At 40.9% G+C, this 23,072-nt stretch overlaps 1 long non-coding RNA gene across 1 annotated transcript in view; it reads left to right on the top strand.

The window, feature by feature from the left end:
* Positions 1-6,283: 6,283 nt before the first annotated feature.
* The window catches only part of LOC114597857 (uncharacterized), an 88,234-nt gene continuing 71,445 nt past the window's right edge, over positions 6,284-23,072 (top strand). The window contains exon 1 of the long non-coding RNA XR_003706910.2: positions 6,284-6,643. This is a non-coding gene — a long non-coding RNA (uncharacterized LOC114597857). The remainder of the gene's footprint in view (positions 6,644-23,072) is intronic.

Genomic DNA, 23,072 nt, shown 5'->3' with positions numbered 1-23,072 from the left:
CAACTCAGCGATGGGCGCTAGAATGTTTTAAAAGTTTAATACATTTAATTACAATATTGCATCTGTCTGGTTTTGAACAGATAAATAGACACGCACTATTTATATGTATGTGTGTGTTTATACACACACACACGCGCGCACACTCTCTCTCACACATATATGGAGAGAGATCGTGGCTTCTTGTAAGAATGCTTAATTAACTCTTTTACTGAATAAATCAATACCTGGCGAAGATCATTATTTTTTTAAAGAAAATACTTGACAAGAATGCTATTAAGAAGAGAGGTTGCATTAAATGGCCTTTTAAACTCCAACCCAGTCTCTCATTGTGCGGGTACTTTTAATGTCTGCTTCGTGAGATGTATATTTCATACTTTTCTTCATGGGCTATTAGGTATGGAAAGACGTGAACGCTGGCTGAGAAATATGAATTGTTAGAGTCTATTTAGCAGAAACTCCAGACAATGCAGAAGCGGGCTTGTGGGGCATGGAGAGCCCCGCGTTTGGATTATTGAGGCAGCAGCCTGTAGCTCAGATGATGTTGTTTTATTCCCAGACTCCGCGTCATCTTCCAAAGGATGTAAGATTTCTGTACGCCAATGCGGAACCTTTGAAGACCACCCAGAAACACTGTCCAAAATGTGTGGATATGATTATGTTCGTGCGGGTTTTATAGGCACACACACAAACCGCAGGTAGACTTCACTGGCTGCAATCCTGTGTACATTTACTTGGGAGTAACACCCATTTAACTTAGTATAATTTACAGACGAGTAAACACGCAATAGAAAAGACCATACTTTTATTATGCTTGCAGGCAGAAGCTGTCTGCAACCTGAAGTTTTCATAAATACTTACGTTTTAAACTATTTTTTCCAATGCTATCAATCACCCTCCCATACTTTCTGTAAATAGAAAATAGGAGCCCGTACTTGCGAGATAGGGGATGTAATCAGAAGCAGATTTTGAAGTAAAAACCACTGGTGTCAATACGATTAACTTCTGAGTATACATGGTTCTGTTAAATCTTAAAATTGAGCTTTTTAAGAAGGAGCTACATTCGGAATAAAGGGGTTTGTAGCGCAAGATCACGTGGAATTTCGACAGTAGTAGAGTGGCCAATCTGTTGCATGCTTTACAAGAGGAATAATTGTGTTTACAAACGTAAAACATAAACTACAATTCTCTCTTGTTGTTGTTTAAAAAAGAAATTTGCTTTGCTCGAGAGTATATATATACCCCAATCCTAAATAATGCAGACTCTTGGTTTCCGCCTGACATTCCACTGAAACGATCAGAAAACGAAATTCCATTTTGAATTATTGATTTTTCACGGAAATCTGACTGAAATTTCCATTTATTTCCCTGTGAAATTCAGTTGATTCTACTTCAAAGTAACTGTTTAGGATAGGAGTCTACGGGCAGGAGAGGGACGAGGCAAAGGAGAGGGCAAGCTGGCCTACAATGTGAGCTCTCCAAGGGAGGCGGGATGGGGAAGCAGGGATGGAATAGTTCTAAATAAACTTGACGCATGGTTTTCTTTGAAGTTAGTATGACAATCCCCCGAAAATCTATATGGGAAGATCTATATTTCTGGTAGAGGAGTGGTAGCTGGCGTCTTTTTGTCGAAAAAAGGAATACAGTTGTATTTAAAGGAACTGAGCGCAAGAAATGGACGGGCCCTTTTACGCTTTTTCTACTTCATATACCTCCGTATACCTACACTATCCACCTATAACCGCATTAGTGCCCTGTTCGGTGTATTTATTTACTTGGCTGTGTTTATGTAGCCTTTACGCGCACATTAATAGACCTAACCTGCTCGAATGATGTAAGAATAAAAAGATATTGAGCCATTCACCAGTTACAAAGAGTTAAAGAGAGTCAGATAACATTTTCGAGAAGAAAGCAAAATAAGGCTATGAAGCTTTTGATGGCGAGTTGCGGACAAAGGGTGTGTGCAGAAATTAGATTTTTTTTCATTTAAAGTAGGCAGAGGACAATTTATTTATCACTCAGAAATCGTGACAAACCCACTCTTTTTACACCTGCTGAGATTCCTTTACATGGGTTTTCGACAGGGCCTCCTAGTTATGGTTTCCCCTGTTTATATAAAACTTTTGTTTGGGAGCTAAAAATGTACCAGATACATACATAACTGTTATCTAATGTGCATCTAATGGACAACTATATGGTTTACCTGTAAATTTCATGCATACTGGTTCAAATCACATATCCCTGCTTGTTTTGCATTTGGTAACTTCGCATTTTAATTAATTTTTATTTGGCTTTCCTCCCACATTGCCTTTGATGCTTTTTTGTGTGGTCTTACCATAGTACACTCTCCCCCTCCCCCTCTTTACGCTGTCTATCCACCACACACACACACACACACACACACACACACACACACACTCCTCACTCTTAGACGTTTGCTACTTATTCCACTTGTTAACTTAACTTAACTGTGTGTACATGTATGATTATAAAGAGACCAATATAATAAAATAAAGAAATGCTTACTTCTCTATTCATTTTAGAAAATAAATAGGATGTGCGCACGCATGCACGCATGCACACACACACACACACACATTATGCTTCTTGTGTACAATTGTAATATGCCCATTTCTTAATTTTATTATGTATATCTAAATCTATCTTTTCAATCTGTCTCCTACACAGTACATAACACAGTACATAAGCACTAGATGGTCAGGATATAAATCTTTGTGTAAAATAATAAACAAATAATAAACAATTCCAAAATAATAAGTCAATTCAATCTTTAAACCCACCCTTCCCCTTCTAGGTTCTGTAAGTCAGGCCTGCTTCATCCTCCATTAACAAGAAACAGGATCATGTGAAACCAGAGGGCTATTTTTACCGTGCAGCTGGAAGCTGTCATCAATTGGTAACATTTATTTCAGCCTTAGAATGATAGTACAAAATAGCATGAAGTTTCCAGATGACACCCCTATTGGAGGCAGTGTTTTTGAAGAATAATAAATCAAATTAACTACCCAATCATGCTGGCTTCTCCAAGATAATGTGTGTGTGTGTGTGTGTGTGTGTGTGTGTACACACGTTATCCTGGGAGAGTCTCTATTTATATATGTGTAGTGTGTGATAATCTTGCTTGCTAGGACACGATCCGGCAAAAATAAAGCACTTTGAAGTCACATTTATTTCAGTGGGAGTATGAAGCATGGGCTTATGCCACTTCCCTTGCAAGCAATGTGCTTAATATTGTTATGCATAACAATTATTTAAATATGGATTATACAAGACAGACGTATTCAATACCTGTGCTTGTTTTTGTTTGCGAATGTCCTTCTACGACCCATTTTTTTTTTGGACAATACTTTTAATGATATTTATTATGTGTCACCCAATTCGGTTATTTCTCATGTACGTACGTTTTAAACCGAGACAATTTAAAAAGGCAAAGGGCAACGACAGAGAAATAGGGAGGGGAAAATAAATAAACAAATAAATAAATTGCATTAAACACACACATACACACATCCCCCGCCACACAAAAAAACAAACAAACCACTGTAAGGCCACGTGGTTTCTTTTCGATACTGCCTCTTTCACGACAAGTGAATCTGGGGATTTGGAGATAGGTAACGTATTCTGCTTTGCTTTTTGTTAAGGAGAGTTCCTGGAAAACAAGAAAAGACCACGTTTTTAGAAGCTTCGCTGTGCTTTCTGGCTACATCGGGGCTGCCAGCGGTCTCTAAAAGAGTTTTCAATGCCACACATGAAACAGGCTGCTCTCTTTAAGAACACACAACGCTTGGCGTTAGATGTAGACTCGACGCGCATGCGCCTTCCTCAAGCTCGGGCACAGCTTCCACGTGCTGTTGCATATTTATAACTCTCAGCACTTCCTAAACTGTCTAGAGAAGGTAACCACACAGAGCCTAAATCATCGGGAAACGGTTGGCGAGGCTCCCAAAATAGTTTGGTAGGGGAATATGCACGTGTTTGTTTTCAGACATCTATGGTTTAAGCAATATCGTAATACAACAAGGCACAGAAGGTTCATAAACCTTGACAGATAAACAACAAACATTGTAACACACACACCCCCACCCGGAAAAAAACCCCGAGAGGCTCTATAAGGCGTCGGCAGCAATAGCAGCAGCAGCAACAAGACCATTCTCAAGGAGCTTTCTGTGATCGCAGCTACTCCATGAACAATCATTCCACATCGGTTGAACCAGGAAGCCCTAGAGTTGCCACGCAGTACTGTTTCTGAAAGAAAACTTTATTTTTCACTCTTCTCACGACCCCATAATATCCACATCACATAATGTTATCAAATGCATTTTATTCCACGGTTAGGTGGGCCCAACCACGCCTCTCGAATAGATCTTTCCTTAGGCCCCAGCGGTGGCTTTTTCGCTACAGAGTGAGACCCTAACGCTTAGCTCTGGCTTGTCTGTCAAATATCCTCCAGTCTGTCCCTCCTCCCTTTCTCCCAAGCCTCTACACGTCGGACGAGCACAACCTATCGCGTTTAATGACTCCTTTAGCTGGACCCCTCAGCACTAATAATTTTCAGATGAGATGTCTGCCTAGGCCAAACGCTTTCTCTGGTGCTGGGTGCTGACCAGGAAACCCGCACATTCTCTCCGCCATTCCATCTACAAAGGGGCGTAATTTACTTCTAGATCTGCTCCTACTCTTTCGGAATTAAAAGATAAACAGCGTGAAATATGACTGGAACCTCGGACCTGGAAGTGCAGTGATTTCAGTTGGCCTAACTTTCTAGGTAAATGTGTCATTTGCAACTATTTAACGTGTGTGTGTGTGTGTTTAAAATGAGAGTAGAGCCACCCTAATAGGCCAAAAGGGAGAAAAAGCTGCATAAATAAAAGATGACTTTCTTTTTAAAAGAAGCTATTGTTTTCTAGCCCATTGTCATAATGAGGAAATCACGCACCAGGTACGCAGCAGTGACTGCTCGAGCTATGTTTAGCCAGCCTTACAACTCGGTCAAAGCTCTTGGATTTCACCCTTCAGCGTGCCATTAAAGTCTGTAAGAGGGCACTGACTTAATGCTTAGCGGTACTTAAGCCTCTATGAGTTATAGGTGGGACTAAAGGCGTGTAAAATAGATGGCACCTCATACAAGACAGTGGAACCTCACTCGGAGTCAGCTTTGCCTCTCTCCCTCCCCCCCAATATAGACACACACACACACACACACACACACGAAATCACCAATTGTCGATGACAATTTCCTCTCATCCAGTTCACCTCAAGGTGACATCAGGTTTAGACTAGAGACTCATTTTCAAAGTTAGTGGCTGGGCTATTATGGGTGGAGTGAAAAGGCTACATGAATAGCCTTTGACCACATCTCATTTGTGGACACTCTCTCTTCCTCCTCCCATATTTCTTGCCCCCCTCCTCCCGTAATAAGGGACCTGCCATTATGAAGATAATTTCGCCCTAAAAACAGCAACAAAATAAACAAATCTCTTTGGCGTTCCATTTCAGACCCCTGACATCTAAGCACTGTATGTGACAAGTAATAACTCTGAGCCTGCAAATAGGAATAAAGGCTTAAATCTACTGTCTCGACTCCGATATCTTTTGCAACCATTTGTTTACACCAGGTTGGAATTTAAAACTAGAGACCTTTTTAAAAAAATGTAGACTTCAATGACCGCAAATGTCTGTCGCAGTCCCACAGAGCATATTTTAGGCAGGATAACGTAAGAGATTTTGGTGACTTTTAAAAAGAGGATTGAAGCATAGAGAACCACACGCGCACACACCTTGATCACGTGTCCAGTCAATGTCTGTGTAAACAGATGGGTTCGTTTTGTTCAAAACGTGGGTGGAGAAACCTCCGCCCCCACAACTGTTGATCATCTTCCTTTTTTTCTTCCTTATTTAAGATCACGGCATTCTAAAAACAAGGTTGCAAGGTTGCTTTGTTTACGCACATTAAATTAGCCTATTAATCTATACTTCATAGATCCAGTTAAACCCCGGTTTCTTCTTCCAAAATAAAGATGTTTAGATACTTTTTTTCTTGGGGGGGGGGAATATTAAAATGCTAGGGTAACAGAGAATAAAATGCAGAAACACAGAACAAGATCCATAGTTTGATGTTTAGACACTTCCCTTTCAAACTATCTAGCCTATTTTAGTATCTCTTTCATTCTTTTGGCCAATAATTAACAAGTATCCCCCCCCAAAACCCCTACACTAGCCTGGAGCTTTGTTTGAAAGCTGTTTTGTTTACCAAATAATATTTATTGTCAGGAGATTTCCCCCTCCCGCCACATCTCTTACCTCCGGAGCTTTTACACTTTTCGCTTAGCTGGAGGGAATGTGGAACTGAGATTTGGCCCTGGATATAATCTCCCCGTCTCTTTCCCTCTCCCTCTCTCTCCCTCTCCCTCTTTCTGTATAGATCTGGCACGGCTTTGCTCTCTTAACTCCCAGATCTTTGTTTCGGTGGTGGCGGCCAGAAAGAGCAAGAGAGCGCTGTGCTCTCAACTTCCCTCTGGCTTCCTTTAAAAACAACAACACACAAGTCCTCTTCCAACTTTTCCTCCAGTTATTCACTTCTCAACCCTACTGACAGCATTTGCCGAAAATCTACACTCCAGCTTTGGTAAGTGATGCGTTGCTCCATTGCAAAATGGCACTGCTCGGATAGCCTCTGCGCGCGCGTGTGTGTGTGACGTGTGGAAGAGAGAGAGAGAGAGAGAGAGAGAGAGAGAGAGAGAGAGAGAGAGAGAGAGAGAGAGTATGTTTTGTTTTGTTTGCGAGCAGCGTTGCCCAAGTACTTTCACATCAAACAGGACAGAGTTAAACTATTGTGGCGTTTGAAATCGCAACAGGAACAAGCATGATCGCTATCTGTTGGCTCGGACAGACTTTATGGCACGAAAACTGAATCTGCCCAGCAACTTTTTGTTGCTGGTATTGTGTTTGCTGGAGCTACTTTGAGGAGATCGAGGCCATGATATTTACATTTTTTTTATACCAGGGCGTAACAACAAAGCTGTCACGGGGCTCTGAGATAATTCATTTAGGGTTTAAGGGCAATTTAATATTATTATTAATGTTATTAATATTAATCACACTAGCACACTAGCACTAGTATTGTTGGAAATAATGCACCTAAAATATCATTTTGCAATTTAAATGATATCTGCATAGAGCGTTTTCCAGCCTTCTCCAAATACACGTTTTCACATGAACTTAAACTATTCTTATGAATGGCTTCTTAATGCGCCCATTCTATTAAATTGCAACTCGGAGTGACTGGAACTCACAGGTATTTAGAAAAGGTTTAATTTGAATTCCTCCTTAGTCCCCCCCGCTTTCCTTTCCTTTTTTTTTTTTTTAAGGAAAGGAAAGTGAACATAACTGCTGTGTAGAGTTGACCTTTCGTTGACACGACTTGGTAGGAGACAGTTTGCAAATGAGGACTGGATAAATTAGATACTAAAGTTAGCGGGGTTTAGATGGTACCCAGCGATAAATCCACTGGAATTAGCCAGAGAAGTAGTTAGCCCTCGAGGTCTGAAAGTTTAGCAAAGTTCAAGGGAGTCTGAACGGCATCTCGAGAGAGCCCTGGAAATTACAATAGAAGAGAAGATGATTCCCTCGGGTGAAAAAGCACAGGCAGTAGCACTAGCGGCGGCGGCAGCAGCAACAGCAACAGCACCTTCAAGTTCATTGCACTTTCCGCTTCTCGAAAGCTTTGGCTTTGGTTGTTCTCACTTTTCTGTAGTAGTTATAACAATAGCGTGGGCGCAGTGATTTCAGTTCTTAGAAAACCCAGCGCCGAGCAAGCGTGTGAAACAGTATGCTAACAGTTGTGCTAACAAGTGGTGTTACTTTCTTAACGCTGGAAGTGTGAACGTATTGCATTCCTCAAAAACAGCGTCCTTAAAAAAAAGTGGGTCTAAATAAAGAACTTCGCGGTTTATAAAACTGCACACCGAGTTTACTCGTGGATTCAAATGGATCTCTACCACAGGGAGGGGGAGAGACTTTGGCTTCCGGAACAAAGCAAAAGCTGCACAAACAAACAAGCAAACATCACAATAAAAGCCATTACTCTTCTTGCCCGCTCTCCCCTCCATTCTTCTTACGGTGTTTACACAGTTTAAAGGAGCTGGAGGTCATCTCGCCCTTGAATGCTTGTTCGTGTTATTAAACTTTATATATTATAAGACCCTCATATCTTTGGGTAGGTCTTAGTATGTGCTTTGTTTTTTTTATAGCATTGGTGTTATATTAAAATCAAGCTGTTTGATTTGATACGGTAATACGAGACTTCCCACTGTCTGAAGGGCGAAGACGAGGTTCAATGCTAGAAAATGTCAATATAACTGCAGAGGACCGCCCCCCCTTCCCTTCGCACACCTGCCCCCGGCTCTGTTAACTTGTCAAAGGTTACTTAGTGAAGTCGTGCCACGTACTGACAACTTCTGCATTGGACTAATGTCTGTAAGGCTACAATCCTATCGATACATACAGTACTTACCTGAGAGGAAGCCCCATTGAATACATTGGGACTTAATTCTGAGTATCACACAGCAATGCACTGTAAGTTGCTTTCGGTAGGAATGTTCCCCTCCCCCTCCGATCAACATTTGGTGTGTGTGTGTGTAGACATTTAACGGTTTTCTTGCCCACCTAGCACCCTAGAATGGCAGATTCCACGAAGTCCACGTTTTCAACCATTTTAACTAGCTAAAATCTTCCTGCGCTAGGCACACGTCAACGAAACTTACTTTTATGCAATTTTGAACAAAATCTCGTGCCAAACTTACTGTTTCTTGGAAACAGAAATAAATGATGTTGACTAGGTAAGAAGCAGTGGGCGATTTTGCATTCTCCAAGATGGCAAATTGTCTATTGTTAGACAAATTCTGGGGTGACTGGTGTAGAAGTGAACAGCCCCCTCCACCAAATTAATTATCAGCGAGATTCTGCTTCGGTTAAGTCCTTATCCTGGTCGGAAAGAGATTTCAGCTGTACATAGATAGATCTCAATACCCCCCCCCCCAAAAAAATAGGTCTTGGACCCCATTCTTCCACACGATTTTGGGGGAGACATTGCCAAGCGTGCTGGGGAACAAACCCCTTTCATAATAAATGCAATGATCAAGGAATGACTTTAGGCTAGAGGGATGGTGGATGTCTGACAGAGAAGTGGAATCGCACTCAGTTCACATTCTTTGTAATCAGGTTTTGGTAAAGTACCTGGCTTTCCCTATGATATATACAGTGCGCTATATATGTCCATAAAACAGCAGATACGCATCTGTTATTGCCCCCAGTCTTAGACTATGCTGACAAGGTCATGGCAGTCTATGTGGAAGAACGGCATTTCGATGCTAAGTACATTAACGTACTGCATTAGAGTGAAATCAAGGGGACTCGCGACCAAGGAAGTGTACTTAAGAGAGGAGTATAAGACGTAGGAGCCTTAGTTGCAGCAGGTTTCCTTTAGTGGATGAAGCGCCCTCCCCGTCAAATATAAAGTAGGTCTGGCCCTGGAGGCTCTATCTTGAACACTCGTTTTGGCATATCGTCTAGCCTATAAGTAAATGCGGAGTAAAAGGACAGAGGTATTGGAAACATATTTTAAGTTTGGCGAAAGAGTAAGCCTCAAATCACAAACTGCAGCCTTTCCTGATTTAGTTCGGACCGCCCAACCTTAGTTAGCGCAGCTACCTGGGTGTAAATCGATCTGAAGTGCATAGGAATGACTACTCGATCCTAAACAGTATCTAAAGAAACGTGATTGACCTCATTGGGGCATAAGTGCTTTTCGGACAGCAGCTGCGATCCCATAGCCAGATCACATCACCTGAAAGTATTCCAATCCAAACTGAAGTCCACGAGACTGGAGTTCTCATTGAAGTCAGCTGAGAATGAGGCTCACGCAAAAGGACTTTCCGGTGGATAGTGCCCAGCGTGTTTAGGATTCGGGTGTAAACTGGTTCAAATCCAAGTATTGCAATGTATTTGCATTGGGCACAAGCTCAGATATCTGATTACATTGTTGATATTACAGAAATCTACCAATCCATGTTCAGGAGGGAGAGGTGCCAATATCGCTGTGAGCGCGTTCAGACCTCCACACACCCTAATACTTTCTTTCAGGTCGGATTTGAACTCTCTGAAATCAATTCAAATATATATTTAACATAAACGGGGTTTCTATAAACACAGTTTGGTCGGAATACAGTTTGGCTTGCTGGGGGAAACATCACCTTAGGATGGTGTGCGTGTATATAGAGCACTTGTGTAGATATACCACATGTGTATAAATTCGCCACCAACAGCCATAACCCGGGGAGAAGATGGAAACAAACTGGGGGAAAAATCAGAATAGAAAAATAATGGCAGGTTTAAAAATTGTCTTAGCAGAACAACTCATCTAAAAGCGGAGTGGGTGGGTGTCGTCTGACAATATCCTGAAAACAGGCATATGTTGAAAATAAATTAGAATTGCTATCAGTTCTATTTCAATCCAGTTTTTATTGCAAGGCACCACATAAAAGCAGTTTGTAAACACTGTCTATACTATCTTCATCCTGCAGTCTGTCATTTTTAGACGGTTCTTTGTATCTGCAGAACATTTAGTTAATTAATCATGCTTGCGTTTTTCTTTTCTTGTCTGGAATCCACAATTTAAGGAATGCGAAATGGTTCAGCGTAGCGCACGCTTTTCGACGACTGTTTACTGTCTACTGCTGTTATCTCTACTTTAGCATGCCGGCTGTAAGAGAGAACTACGACATACCTATATGTCTGGGCTAATGTAAAAAGGATAATTTTAGGAAAGGGAAAATGAAAGATGGCCCATTCATGGAAAAAGGGCAACTCTTCTCCCCATAGCTAATGCCAGATTTTCTACTGACTACTCCAAGAATACAGTATCACCTAACATCACCCAACAATCAAGCACCATGGATTTCAGCATGGTTTTCTTTCATATAACAAGGAAACCAAGATCGGTGTGCAAAGTTTTTATTTTATTTTATTTGGTAGACTCTTTAGCATCTTTCTGTTTCTTAGCCACTCCTGGGTTCTTTTTTTCGTTACCAAAGCTAGCTTGTTGGGGGGAGCCACTATGACGAGCACCTCTTTAGCCTAGTGTTTGTGAATGAATTCCATTGTGTCTATCTTAAAACGAAAATAAGTTGCTGTATGACGTAACTGTTTTGATGTAAAGTTTATGTAATCAGGAGGTGCAGAAGAGTCAACAGAACGTGTTCTAAATTATTTGCACCTTTCTCATATAATTAGTTTTCTCCCTCTAACGAGAGTTTAACCTCTCCCCCCCCCCCAATATCTTTAATTGTTGAACGTTCCTGGTTGCAAGTCATTGCAGCCATAAAGGTTAGATGTATGATGGTGTGTTTTCAGAGACTTGAAAGGGGTTTCCCAATCCATGCACTCCATATTAAGTAGCTTGTGGATTGGGCTCACCATTAGCAGCAAGAGACAGAAAATATTTTCAAGGTATTAACTTGCTAATAGCCATGAGGTGTGATCGCTAGGCTGCATTCATCCATCTTCCCTCTGAATCATTTGAGAGGTTCCTGTTGTTTTATTGGGAACAGGATCAGACCTTAAATTGAAAGTGGGAAGGCAGTAAAAACGATTGCACAGGTACAGGGCTGCTTTTGATTATTATTAATTTTTGTATTGAGGACTTAATGTACCTGGTGGCACCAATTATTTTCCTGCAGTCACTAGCAAACATTCCATTTTAAAAATAAACATATCTGACTTCCCAAAAGACTGAGAAAGTAGAAAGTAAACACCTCCAACACCAGAATTCATCAGTTCTTTATCTACCTTTAAGGTAGAACCTTAACTAAATAAACACAACTGATTTCACTGTTTTGAAAAAGAATCATATATATATGTTTAGTCAGAAGCAAGTTCCACTGTGTTCAGTGGGATTTACTCACTTGTGAGCATGTTTAGGATTGTAGCCCTAGTGTTTTATAGGCCTGAAGGAGATCCTTAATAAGTACCGTAAGTGTTAACATAATAAAAACGCCATCAAAATAATACCTGCATAATGACTAATATTTCTGTTAATTGCTTTAAAAATGATTTCTGACACTGTACTACAGAATCATAAACAGGCTAATATCATTCTAGTACTACTATCTAATATTCAAAATATATGAAATAATTTTAATTCACTTACCCCCTTTTAAATGATAACTTTATAACAGAGGGTGTCAAAAAAAACCCAAAGAATTATGCATACCATAATTTTATGATTAAAATCTTCATGCAGAAAGATTTCTTTTGAGTAGGATATCTTCTACATCACAAATTCAAATACTGCAATTCATATGAGAATGCATTCCAAAATGTTATATGGGGCTTTACTCTATCATACCAGGCCAAATCATTCCTTGTTACTGAAGAAAAAATCTCATTGACATAAACTGTATTTTCTCATATCAGAATTGCAATTATATTTAACCATTGAGATATTAGAACTCATATTAAAAGTCATACACACCATCACAAAGTTGCTTAATAGGAGATAAAGAGACCCTGGAATGAAAATATAAAAACAGAACCAAAACCCTAGCCTCAGAAAACACTGAAAATCTATCTGGTAACCATATGGAGTGTTTCACTCTTTTCCACACATCCTTTTGATTATCTTATCAATAAAGCCAGAACTCCCCCTACTTGCTTATTTAGATATATATCATTATCAACAGATTTTTTAAAACAATAAATAACTTCAAATTCATATTTGTGCATTTAAAATACACCTGTGGGCCACTAAGGAAAAAAATAATAATACTTGGCATCAAGTATTTTTCTGAACAATTGGCTCATACAGTATTCTTAACAACTATGCCTTATCAGATAAGGAATATGATCCAACACAGAGTTAGGTCTTACTTAAATATTCTTAAATCTGTGTTGGATTGTGACCAGAAAGAATATGTACCTTAAAAAAACAACGCCCCACCATCACTGCTACCGTCATAATGCTATACAAATAAAATGTATTATATTGTGGGGAATGAAATTGATGCCTTAGGAAAGCAATGCCAGAAAGCAAACAGAATAAACTCCATTCTTTATACCTGTGAATTTACTTGGTATTTCTTTATGTACTAGATGTATGTCTCTTTCTTTTTCTTCTTTTAAGTAAACAGCACAAAACACTAGCAAGTGGCTAATGTCAAACATTAACAAGCAAACCAATGTCAAATGCACACTTTATTTTGTAAATTAGTTAGAAGCATCTACATCACTGTTGCTTGTTTATAAGTTAACATGCCCAAGATCAGGTCCCTTTGGGCAAAGATATGTTGTCATGAGCTATTTTCTTTGGTTATCTATTGATACATCATTGTAAAATATGTTATCAGTGCATGGTTCTTATTCTGATTGGGTTCTACAGTTATATGCATATAGTATTTTTGCCTGACAATACTGTATAAACATAAGGTGTTACACTGTATGTGCCAAAAATTCTTATTCTGTGATTAACAAAAAAGAAAACAACTGTATGTGTGTAATTTTTGTATTCTGTATAAATGCACTGTATATTTTATATTATCGACTCAGTATCTGAGGGTCTTTTTATGTGTGTGTGTAGAATGTGGGATTTGTTTTCTTGTATTTTTGCAAAAAAACCAAAACCCTGTGCAGTGAAGTGAGAAAATGTGTTATTATTAAGGGACAGTGGGATGCACACGTAGGAGAAAATTAAAGCCAGGTAGCAAGTGGAATTCCCACTATGATCTATGAGGGCTAGTATCTTTCCTTTTTTTTTTATTCAGAAGAAAAAGGATATCAGAGAGGAATGCCAACTCTAAACCGGACAGCAGATCCTATGCAGAATATTCGAGAGAAAGTGGGGAGAGGACAAACTAGTTTATAATGCAGCCTTATTGCATGTATTTTCATGGAAGAGAAATGATCCATTTGTTTTTGCCTTTATCAGATTCAAAGCAAGCAGTTTGAATTCCCCCCAATATGTGTACTAAGTGCATAAAGTATTTTGAATAAATGCCATGCAGCTCTTTGGTAGCTTGCAATTACTGTAGCACTGGGACTGTGCTTTGTGTGTGACTATAAATCCTGCAAGCCAGCACTGTTATTTCTAACACACCATGCTGGATTTTATATAAGTCTGTAGGTTTTGTTCCAAGGAAAACAAAATAATGAAAGAATATAAATATTAGATACCATTGCTCCAGTGTATGGTGCTGTAAATCTCTGAAGGTTTACAAAGAGGCACTGACAACATGTTGTGCAGCTGCATGTAACACCATTTAATGGTCTGATTTGATGAACTAGTTTCTCAGCACCTCATTGACAATCACTGATCGTACACAAACAAGTTTTGGAATGTCCCATAGAGCTTTTCTAACACCCTTATTATTTGTTCACCCTAAAATAAATTCAAAAGCCCCAATCCTTTGCTGCTCTTAACTCAGAGAACAATATTTTATGTGACTTCAAGGGGAGTTGTGTCTAAGAGGATGCTGAAATGCTGTCTGTAGCACCTCTGTGCAATGTCTCCACTATTCCCCCCCCCCAACAATTTAAAGGACAAGTTGACAGTACCCTTGGACTGTGCGAAAATAATACACATTTCTACCAGGGCTAGCCATAAAACAAGATGTCTCCAACTCCCATAGCTCAACAGGTAATTTAGGCCACCTTGTCATAGGGCCAGTAAGAGATGTTTCAATGCAATGCATTGTATATGCAATGCATTTGTGATAAGCAGCGCACTGTACACTGAAAAACATCAGGGCACTGGAATAGTATTACAATATCACTATATAATCATATTAGATTGGCTCCAGAGTGGTTAAAAGGTTACAGACGTCCTCACTTTCAGCAAAGCCACTGCAGAAGCCCAAAGGCTTGCAGCCTATTTCTCTCACCCTATTATCATATTTTGTGCAATTGTGTGACCTTAGTGGATGCACCCCAATTGGACTCTATGGCAGAAAGTATAGAAATGCAAATTAAAAATAATAATCATTATTTATAGGCACAAAAACAGGCAGTTATTCAATTCTACCAAAACTGAGTTTCAGAGAAACAAATGATGGGGAAATGTGCATGGATGAGGGAAAGAGAACAACTCTGTAAGTGTCCCGTGGTAGCTCAGCTGACCGAGAATCACCTGAACCACTTTTACTGGAGCAAATAGTGGACACAAATGTGCTAGAAAGCTATGAGCCAGCACAGCTCCAGAGAGGTGAAACAACAGCATTCTAGATATAGACCAAGTGGGGAACTTTGAAATGTAATAATAAGCACATACAAACATGATATATACATCACACACACACACACGTTTGCTTTTCCAGCATTAAGTTTGAACTCCTTCATTAAATTCTGATTCTCAAATTAAGCAGAGGCAGTGAACTTTTTGATTGAACTGCATATGGCAACTTAGTATACTTCAATGAGGTTAATTCAACTTAAATAAAAAAAAATACAACATCTTTATTGTCTTGTGGATCACACTTTTATTTGGCTCTGTAACCTACCCTGTTCCCATGAACTCAGGGTGGTGCTGTAATTCTGAAGATGAAAAATGGAACAGAAATGTGTTGAAGTGGGTATTCTAATTTGCCCTGTACATGTTTATCGAATATCTTTTGTATGCACAGAATTCCACTGGTGCCTCTTCCTCTAACATGAGAGAGAATCTGCTTTATCATAAGGCAATGGTCGTGTGATGGAAAGTTTGTTCATAGATGTCCATAGAAGGAGGATAGCAGCAAGGCTTTTTATGATGGTACTCATAAGAAAGATCTATAAACACCACAAGAATGTAAGCACCTGAATTTGTGCTTAATTTTACATTGATTTCTTAGGTTTTTTAAAAAAATATTTGTATACTATGCTACTTATAGTAATAAATTATTTGTATAGATTACATTCAATATGACTAATTTCTCTTAAATTCTCAAAGTTTTCTTAAATAATTTGTGAATTGTACCACTGGGCTCTGAACAACCACAATGATTAAATGAAGTTTCTGATATGGAGAAACATCATAGACATTAATGTTGCCACAGCTAATAGGGTTTAACAATCACATTGCTAGATGTTCTGTTAGTTGCATATGTTAAAATTGTAATGAAATATGGAGTTCTCTCTGTGCACGGTAAATGTATAGCTAGGCTATACAATAAATATGTTATATTTATTAAAGAAAACAAGGGATCACAATGCAATATTAAAAAAGGTGTGTAGGTAGAACATAATAGTTTCTGTCTTTTCAAACAGCACCTTCTGAGAACATATGTGGGTTTAAAAACAGTTGAAAATTGAACATAAAAAAAATCTCAGAGTATTGATGCATGCTTAAATAGTACCATAAAAGGAATGGGTTGTTTTCAGTACCCAGAAATTGCACTTGTTTTACTGGAATAAAGTCAAATGAATGCTTATATCTAAATTTGGATGAATGAATGGGTAGACAGGGCCACCAATAGGAGGGTACAGGGTATATACATGTACCAGTCCTGAGCTAGCAGGGTCCTCAGACTCGTAGCTTGAAGGAGGAGATTATTAGTTGGACATTCTGAAGAAAGTTAGAGCACAAAACAGAGTGGCAGCTCTAAGGTTCACCACTTGGCAGGCAGCACCATTGCTAATGAGATTTAATCACTGTTTCTAAGCAATCAGAGGAACTGCTCTCACCCTGGGATGTCGGAGGTGCCCCCTCCCAGAGGAGCAGCAAAAGCAAGAGAGGCTCACGTTTGCTAGCCTGATGCTGGAGGATCCTGGGGTTAATGTTTGTTTAAGCACTTACTGTCATGCCCAGATTATTTTATTTACTCCCTAAGTGTGCTGCCCATACAAAATGAAACACAATTTACTGGCTTTGATATGTTTTACTCAAAAATTGTGGGTTAAACCACAGAGCCTAGGGCTTGCCGATCGGAAGGTCAGAGGTTCAAATCCCTATGGCGGGGTGAGCTCCCATTGCTTGGTCCCTGCTCCTGCCAACCTAGCAGTTCAAAAGCACAAAGTACAAGTAGATAAATAGGTACCGCTCTGGCGGGAAGGTAAACAGTGTTTCCGTGTGCTGCTCTGGTTCTCCAGAAGCGGCTTAGTCATGCTGGCCACATGACCCAGAAGCTGTACGCCGGCTCCCTCGGCCAGTAAAGCGAGATGAGTGCCGCAACCCCAGAGTGGGTTACGACTGGACCTAATGGTCAGGGGTCCCTTTACCTTTAATCCTTTGAAAGAGATTAGTCTTCTTTCCTACAAAGAAAAAAGGGCTCTGTTCGACCCTGTCTCCCAGTTTTCCATGTCTCCCACTCAGCCACCATGGGTTCAGTTGTCATCACTGGGCTGTTATTTATTAATATGCAGTACCCATTTAAAAAACAGAAAAAAAACAAAAAAAGAACCAGAAAACAACTTACAGCTGCAGCAAGTTAAAATTCCTATAGACCGTACACAAATAAAGATGTAAAAATCATTTTGCTGTGCTTGATAAAAAGTATATCAAGGAAACCAAAATGATTTTCATATTGGTTTTGCTGAGAGTTGTGAAATTGCATATATTAGTTGCTTGTTGTATCTTGATTTAACTCCCAGGAGCTCAAGACTATGTCTCCTTCTCCCCCTTTTATCTTCATAACTGTTCTTGGAGGTAGGCTAGGCTGAGAGTTGGTGGCGCAGACATCAAAGCTGGGAAACCGCACACACTTAGAGGTGTGTGGGTTGTTGTAGTTTGCTTGTTGTTAATCAGGTCTGGCAAACATTTTTGGTTTTCTTTGCATTTTGGCATTTTGCTGTAAATATCAGGACTATGAAGTGCTGCAGTTAAAACAAAGGGGCAGCTATGAATCACATTAGAGCCAGTGTGGTGTAGTGGTTTAGAGCGGTAGTCTCGTAATCTGGGGAACCGGGTTCGCGTCTCCGCTCCTCCACATGCAGCTGCTGGGTGACCTTGGACCAGTCACACTTCTTTGAAGTCTCTCAGCCCCACTCACCTCACAGAGTGTTTGTTGTGGGGGAGGAAGGGAAAGGAGAATGTTAGTCGCTTTGAGACTCCTTAAAAAGGGAGTGAAAGGCGGGATATCAAATCCAAACTCTTCTTCTTCTTATATACTTGTATCATGCATTTCCACTCAGGAGTGCAAGGTTATGTACATTATCTCTCCTCCCCGTCCCACTTTTATCTTTGTAATAGGATCCAAATAATAATAATAATAATAATAATAATAATAATAATAATAATAATGGCCCTGAGAGGTAGGCTAGCATTGGCTTTCAAATTTTGTTGGTGCCCTGTGTGAAACCAACATTTGGTGCTCCACCACCTTCCATTCTAAGTCATTGTTGTAGCACCCCCTTGTAGTGCCCTCTCAGCTCAGCGCCCGTGTGGGTGAACTGGTCATGCTCCCCTAAATCCACCTCTGAGACTAGGATAAATTAATACAGTGGTACCTCAGGTTACTTACGCTTCAGGTTACATACGCTTCAGGTTACAGACTCCACTAACCCAGAAATAGTGCTTCAGCTTAAGAACTTTGCTTCAGGATGAGAACAGAAATCGTGCTCCGGTGGCGCGGCAGCAGCAGGAGGCCCCATTAGCTAAAGTGGTGCTTCAGGTTAAGAACAGTTTCAGGTTAAGTACGGACCTCCGGAACGAATTAAGTACTTAACCTGAGGTACCTGTTTATGTACATAAGCAATAGTTCTTGCCAATAGATTGAGAGACTGGGAACCTAATCCAGAAACAATGTACTGGGCCAAGGAAATCCTGCTGGTACCTTTGGATAGACAAATGGAAGCTATTTGTGTATAGAGGATCATGTAGCCCTCTTATAAAATTATGCAAAAAAGGTATATGTGTTTGAGAGAAGGCAGACTTTCAAAGCATCTCACAAGTGTGCAAATGACCAAATGATTGCACATAGACATGCTGAGGCTGCACATATATGAGAACAGTCTAAAAAATTACCCCAAACCTCAGCAGTAAGGAAGCACTGGCCACAGCAGGCCTGTTAAGATTGTATGACTGCAGACTCTTAAGCTTGTCTGGGTTTTTCTTATGCTTGTAAGCCTGTACTGTTTTTGTATCATTTCAAAATCTACCAAATATCATATGCTGACAAGAGTCTTAAGGGAACAAATAGGATAAGAGGGAGCATTGTGTTCATTTTATGGAACTACTTGTCATTGAAAGTGTTTTATGATTCTTATCTCAATCATTGTTCAACAAACTTGTACAGTAAATTATATTATTATTCCTAGATTTAGGACTTGGAGAACTGTGGCTGAAAAACAGTGGCATTTTCCATGCAAAAGAATTGATTAAAGCCGCAATCCAAGACTCCCCCTTACACTGTGGGGGTTTGGCTTGAGTGGAGGCATCTCTCTGTCTGCTTCTGCTAGCTCAGCTGGCCTCCTGCTACTTGCAAAGCATGTGGGTGGTGTGCGAGTGCAAAAATTGTTGTAGCCCAGAAGAAGGCACTGAAAAGTGTTGTTCCAAGGCAGGCTCAGCAACTTCAGGATCCGCTGGATCCCAAGCCACACTGACAGCCAGCACTGGCAAGAACTGCATCTGATCCTGGGAGAACCACTATGCCAGACTGTGAGATAACAAGCCTCATATAACCCACTTGCTGAAGTCTAATTAATGCATGAAGGGGTAACACTATAAAGCAAGCTGTCCTGTTAGCAATATGGCTTCCTCTCACTTTGGGAAATAGGGTGTGAGGAGGTTTGAGCTGGTTGTTGCAGCTCAGCCACATAGCTCTCACCAGCCACTCTTGTATATCAATAATTTAGGAACTTTTACCACTTCACACCTAAGCTAACTTTTATTGCCTGTGCAACTTTTCTGACTGATTTATGGGAAAGCACATGAACCTGACCTTCGAAGAGTTTGTAAGTAAACCATTTTTTTAACCTACCAAATGTGTGGTCTTTCCTATGTTGGGGGAATTGGGAGATTTTGGGATTCACTTGGAACGGCATATTTTACAGTTCTAACAGCAAATATTTTCCCATACTTTACTTTTGCTGAATATTGTGTGACTTTAAATCTCTGCTGCAGTTCTCTCACCAAAGAATACTTGCCCCAAACTTGGCACCCAGGAATATTTGCATCAACACAGCCTGGAGATGGGTTAGGGATTGGGCCCAATCTGCATACCCACCCTTCCACCACAGTGGAAGTAACAGTCCCAAACAGTCTTACGCTGTCTGAGATCATTTCCCCCCACAGCACAGGATGGTTGTACACTACCCTGATATTTTATATGGTGGTATATGAATAAATAAATAAATAAATAAATAAATAAATAAATAAATAAATAAGAGAGCACATTTGAGTGATTAAGGAAACAATCCAAAGCAAAATCTGTTGGGATTTAGGGATCTGGCAGATTTCCAGCTGAGCCAAGAGCATAGCTGGGTTATTCCAGTAACTCTCGTTCCTAGCTGGAGATTCACCAATGTATTTTCCCCACCCCAGCTGAGCCTCAGGTGGCTGAGCTGAGCATGGCGGATCTTAACCCCAAAAGGGGTGTGGTGTGGCACATGCAGGACTGGAGAGGGAAGACTTCAGATGGATACTAATCTCATTCAACTCAATCAAATGTCCCGGCATTAGTTAAGCTGGCAGAAAAGATGGAATGGCAACCATCCTAAAGAAAGATGGGAGTGAGCAACTCAATCTTTTAAAACCTTAGATCAGGCATCCCCAAACTCAGCCATCCAGAAGTTTTGGGACTACAATTCCCTCCATCCCTGACTACTGGTCCTGTTAGCTAGGGATGATGGGAGTTGTTGTCTCAAAACATCTGGAAGGCCGTGTTTGGGGATGCCTGGCTTAGATTCTCTCAGTCAGGACACTTGAGATGTCTTCTATTATCTGTAAGTGATATATTTCTTAATAATCAGCAGCAAGGTATTTCAGTTATGTGAAAGGAGAACCTCTTATTCCTCACCCAAAGGATCAAAGTAAAGGATGTGGCACCTTTGCAACAAAACTGGAACTTTATTTACACTCAGTGAGGGTTACAGCTTAGTGCAGCCATATGCAAACTCCGGCCCTCCAGATGTTTGGGACTACAATTCCCATCATCCCTAGCTAACAGGACCAGTGGTCAGGGATGATGGGAATTGTAGTCCCGAACATCTGGAGGGCCGGAGTTTGCATATGCCTGGCTTAGTAGTTACTCTGTTAAGGCACAACACTTCATTTCAACCAAACACTCTTTACAAAGCGAGTTAAGAACTTTTTAAAAATTCTACTTTAAAACTGTCTCTGAATAGCCAAATTCCTCCTAGAATAGCTATTGGACTTACACTGCCAGTAAAACACTCTGAGACCCTTCTAGGATCATTACCCTCCCCTCAGGGAAACAATCTGGGTACTCCTGCCTAAAGGTAAAGGGACCCCTGACCATTAGGTCCAGTCGTGGCCGACTCTGGGGTTGCAGCGCTCATCTCGCTTTATTGGCCGAGGGAGCCGGCGTACAGCTTCCAGGTCATGTGGCCAGCATGACTAAGCCGCTTCTGGCGAACCAGAGCAGCACTCGGAAACGCCGTTTACCTTCCCGCTGGAGCGGTGCCTATTTATCTACTTGTACTTCGTGCTTTTGCACTGCTAGGTTGGTAGGAGCAGGGACCGAGCAACGGGAGCTCATCCCGTTGTGGGGATTCGAACCGCCGGCCTTCTGATCGGCAAGTCCTAGGCTCTTACTGCTCAGCTAGCAGTAGCCCTGCTCCGGAACAGAGTTTGGATCTGGTGTACCTCACACCACCTTGTTTTACATTAGTTTCTTGTAGATAAAATTGCTCCTTTCAATAGTTTTGATAGGACTTAAATGAGCGGACTTAAATGACCAAACTGCGGGAAGTAGTGGAGGACAGAGGTGCCTGGCGTGCTCTGGTCCATGGGGTCACGAAGAGTCGGACACGACTAAACGACTAAACAACAACAAATGAGGAGGTAATTCAGAACTCTATAGAGAAGAAACACAGTGAATTGTGCCCAGAGGACTTTAGGAAGCCACAGTACCTAATGAATTATTGGGTACCATATTTTTTGCACCATAACACTCACTTTTTTCCTCCTAGAAAGTAAGGGGAAATGTCTGTGCGTGTTATGGAGGGAATGCCTATGGGTGGCGGGGGGGGGGGGGATCTGCTGCAGTCGTGAGCAGAGGATCCATGGTCCCCCTTCCTTCCTTCCCCCATGGCTCACTTTGAAACAGCAAAGCAGGAGAAGAGCCAATGAGTGGGGAGGAGAGAGGGACAGAGAGCCTGCTTCTTTAAAGGAGCAAAGCGGGAGAGGAGATTCTTTAAAGGAGCAAAGCGGGAGGGGATTCTGTCCGGTTGGTTCCTTTAAATCAAGCAGGCTCTCTGTCCCTCTCTCCTCCCCACTCAGCTCGCTACATAGCAGGAAAGTTTTTCAGCTCGCTAAGCCAGGGATGAACGGGGAGGAGGGAGAAAAGCAGAGCCTGCTTGCTTTAAAGGAGCAAAGTGGGAGAGGAGAGGAGCCTTCTCCCCTTATACCACTCTTCTGCATTATTAGCAGCATCCTTCTCCACACACCCCACGCGTGCTCCTTGTCCCTTAAGTGCTTTTCCTTCCCTCCCCACTTAAAACGTGGTTACAAAGCACGGATCCACATGGATCCTCAGGATTTTTGCACTGGGTCACCCCAAATTCACCATCAGATCACATAGCATGTCCATGGCTACATCTTGCACCAAAAAAATCACGCACCCACTGTTGCCTGGGGCCGCAGTGGTGCAAAAACGTGGTTACAAAGCATGGATCCACATGGATCCTCAGGATTTTTGCCTTGGGCTACTCCAAACTCACTGTCAGATCACATGTCTGTGGCCACAGCATGAACCACAAAAATCATACATTCACTGTTTCGTTTAGAATATTTTTTTTCTTGTTTTCCTCCTCTAAAAACTATGTGTGTGTTATGGTCAGGTGCGTGTTATAGAGCGAAAAATACGGTAATTATGCTTCTGATACGACCATCACTGGCACCAGTTGTAGCC

The sequence above is a fragment of the Podarcis muralis genome, chromosome 6 (genome assembly GCF_964188315.1).
Source record: "Podarcis muralis chromosome 6, rPodMur119.hap1.1, whole genome shotgun sequence".
Taxonomy (NCBI): Eukaryota; Metazoa; Chordata; class Lepidosauria; order Squamata; family Lacertidae; genus Podarcis; species Podarcis muralis.
The sequence above is the reverse complement of the archived record's forward strand: the minus strand, read 5'-3'. Positions and strand labels throughout refer to the sequence as shown.